At 39.2% G+C, this 3,957-nt stretch overlaps 1 pseudogene; it reads left to right on the top strand.

The window, feature by feature from the left end:
- Positions 1–2,668: 2,668 nt before the first annotated feature.
- LOC110307716 lies at positions 2,669–3,661 on the top strand (annotated as a pseudogene).
- The last annotated feature ends 296 nt before the right edge of the window (positions 3,662–3,957 follow it).

Below are 3,957 nucleotides of genomic sequence, written 5' to 3'. Positions count from 1 at the left end.
TTGTCTCTGTATCTCCTCCCATGGGTATTTTGATCCACCCTCTAAGAAGGACTGAAGTATACACACTGTGATCTTCCTTCTTCTTGGGCTTCATGTGGTCAGTGAATTGTATCTTGAGATGTTTATGACATGTCAGGTAAGACCTTAACCAAGTGGGCTTTGAGACTGCAGGCCACAGCTGAACATTTAAATATGAACAGACAAATGAAATGATATAAAGCAAGCCATTCAAATTTTCCATTTTAAAATTAGTACGCATTGAAATCTCTTTGTTTTTCTTTAATGGATTGGAAGAACTGTAAAGGGATCCTAGACATTTTGTTCTGGAAATGGAACTGTACACAGAAGGCAACATCTTCAAGGTGGTCCTTTCCAAACATAGTTGTTTTAAGGATGGACACGTGATGAGTTGCTTTACATGGAGGAAAAAGGAACTTTCTCTTCAGCGTTGGATTCAGTTTGTTTGTTTGTTAAGACAGGTTCTCTCTAGGTGGCCCACACTAGCCTCAGACTTGTAATCTGTCTGCCTCAATCTATGTAAACAGGCTGGCTCCAAACTCACAGAAATCCTCCTGCCTCTGAAGTGCTGGGATTAAAGGTGTGTACCTCCAGTCCCAGTTCATTTTGATTCTTACAAAGAATTCAATTGAAGTCATAAAAGGCTGTATGGAGTAGCTGCAAACACTGGCCTCTCACAATGACATCATCCAAGAACATGGCTCAGAAGCTCCATAAGCAAGCTTCTTCTTGGGAGGTTTTCAAAGAGACATTACAGATAGAATTAACCAGAAAATGTGGTACATTTACACAGTGCAGTACTAATCAGCTATTAAAAACAATGAATTTATAAAATTCTTAGGCAATGGATGGAACTAGAAAATATCATCCTGAGTGAGGTAATACAATCACAAAAGGACAAACATGATATGCACTCACTGATAAGTGGATATTAGCCCAGAAGTTCAGAATACCCAAGATACAATTCACAAACCACTTGAAACTCAACAAGGAGGAAGACCAAAGTGTGGATACTTCAATCCTTCTTAAAAGGGGGAACAAACTACCCATGAAAGGAGATACAGAGACAAAGTGTGAAGCAGAGACTGAAGGAATGACCATCCAGAGACTGCCCCACCTGGGGATCCATCCCATATCCAATCACCAAACCCAGGCATTTTTTGTGGATGACAACAAGAGCTTGCTGACAGGAGTCTGATACAGGAGGAATAACAATATGAACTAACCAGTACCTCCAGAGCTCCCAGGAACTAAACCACCAACCAAAGAGTACACGTGGAGGGACGCATGACTCCAGCTGCATATGTAGCAGAGGATGGCCTTGTCAGTCACCAATGGGACAAGAGGCCCTTGGTCCTGTGAAGGCTTTATGACCCAGTGTAGGGGAATGCCAGGGCCAAAAAGCAGGAGTGAATGGGTTGGTGAGCAGGGGTAGGGAGGAGGGGATAGGGGGGTCTTCCCAGGGGAAACCAGGAAATGTGATAACATTTGAAATGTAAATAAAGAAAATATCTAATAAAAAAAATCTACAAAAAGAAGAATTAACCAGTAAGCAGGTAAATAATTGCAAAGGTTTGTATAGAAAGAAAACCACATTGTATATAAACTTGTTTCCTCTTTTTTCTCTATAAAAGTGATATCAGGCATCTAATTGCTGTATGATTACATACTAAGTATAGAGGTGACAATTGCCATTCCTCCACATATTTTAGTAATGTGTCTTTAGTCATGCAAATATGTATACTTTTTGGAGGCCCTACATACTAAAGTCCTTATTTTTAAAATCTGGAAAGATCATGAGGAATATGTTATCCAACTTTTGTTGTTTTGATAACGACCCCAAATTTTCATACTAAATTTCATATTAAATTAATTTTCATATTAAAAGTATATGGAAATGAGGTCTCGCCTTTCAGTAAACCACTGTTAATTATAATATAATTATATCATATCAAAAGTTTTAATATTTGATATATATGTTATATATATCAAAGCAGTTTTAAATTTAAACTGGGCACCATTGAGATGCCCAGGGGAGATAAGGCATAATATTTGATATATGTTATATATATATCAAAGCAGTTTTAAATTTTCTTTATATGCCCAGGGGAGATAAGGCATAATATTTGATATATGTTATATATATCAAAGCAGTTTTAAATTTTCTTTATATCAACATGTCATGGTTGGAGATAGAGATGAACAAATAAGTTTCTGATTCAATGACTCTTCCAGTAGTGTGTGCATGTGCCGTTTCTTCTTTGTTGTTTCAGGTGTGTTTGTATGTTTGCTGTGCATTGTTTCAGAGCAGAAGCAATAACTCCTTACTGGGCAGGTCCACGTGACTCCAAGCAGCCATAAAAAGGTCCCTCTACTGTGGAAGGTATCCTTCTCCTGGCTTCCCTCTTCCCCATTCCAATCACATTTGACTCGTCAAATGACAGGCTCTGAAGTTGTATAGTCTGCCAGTAGAACTGGTTTTTTACAAATGCAAAGTTTTTTCTTATTTGTTATTTTAATGCATGCAACTGCTAATCCATATAAGCCTTTGTTCGCCTTAAAAAAATTCTAATCTCATTTTTCTCTGGGTGTCTCATCATTAGTCACATCATCATTAAACCCTGTGTGGCATCCCTGAGGCACCATTGAGATGCCCAGGGGAGATAAGGCAATCTGGAAGTCCAACTACTTTCTTTAGATCATCCAACTTCCGGAGGGTTGACCAAAATGCTTCACTGTGGAAGTAGACAATGTGGGCAGGTGCAGCAGGTGCGCCTGTCCCAATGAGAGAAGGTTGTGATGCCGATGGGCAAGGACACCATGATGCACAAGGCCATTCAGGGCAACTAGAAAACAACCTAGCTCCACAGACACTGTTGTCTCATATCCCGGGAATGTGGGCTTTGTATTCATCAAAGAGGAACTCACAGACTGTAGCCATGCTGCTGGATCCATTACACTGTGTGCAGTCATTGTGCCGGCTCATACCTGAGAAGACTTCTTTATTCCAAAATTTAGGCGTTATCACTAAATTTTCCAGAGGTACCATTGAAAATCTGAATGACGTGCACCTGATTAAAACTGGAGACAAAAGTAGGAGGCAGTGACGCTGCTTTGCTGAATGTCCTGACTATCTTCCCCTTCTCCTTTGGGCTGATCATCCCGCAGGTGTTTGACAAAGGCAGCATTTGCAACCCGGAAATGCATGACAACACAAAGCAGACTCTGCACTTTCACTTCCTAGAGGCAGTCTGAAATGCTGCCAGTATTTGTCTGCAGGCTGGTTACCTGACCATTGCTTCACTGCCATACTCTCTCAGCGATACATTCAAGCAGGTCCTGGCTTTGTCTGTGGAGACTGAGTATACTTGTTATGTCAGTATGCTTGCTGAAATGCTCGAGGCCTTTGTGACTGATCCAGCTCCATTCTGTAGCAGCTACCTTATGGCTCAGGCCACCGAAGCTGCTCTTACTGTGACTGCAGCCCAAGCCAAGACTGAAACCAAGGAAGACAGAGGAATCAGAGGAGGATATGGGATTTTGTATCTTTGATCAATCCCCTCAATGCAACCAGCTCAGCCAGCTTAATTTGAGAAACTTGGAAATGAAGGCTTACTTCTCTTATAAAAATCTAATAACATAACAATTCCCTTGCCAGTGTTTCAAATTCTAAGGAAAACATTATTTTTATGATTTGAGATATGTGCAACATTTAATGTCTATTATTTATCTGTTATTTATTGACTGCATTTCAAATGTGTTGTGACATTTTTCCATAATTTTATTAATAATGTTTCAAATGCATTATAGGAAAAATAGTCATATTTAACTATAGGACAATAGAAAATTCCAATTATTATTGCCAACGTGAAAATTGAAAATGATATTAACAACTATATTTGACAAATAGGGAAAATTAATTTAGTAACTTAATGCATT

Source organism: Mus caroli, chromosome 13 (genome assembly GCF_900094665.2).
Source record: "Mus caroli chromosome 13, CAROLI_EIJ_v1.1, whole genome shotgun sequence".
NCBI classification, from domain to species: domain Eukaryota; kingdom Metazoa; phylum Chordata; class Mammalia; order Rodentia; family Muridae; genus Mus; species Mus caroli.
This window is presented reverse-complemented; position numbering and strand designations above follow the sequence as displayed.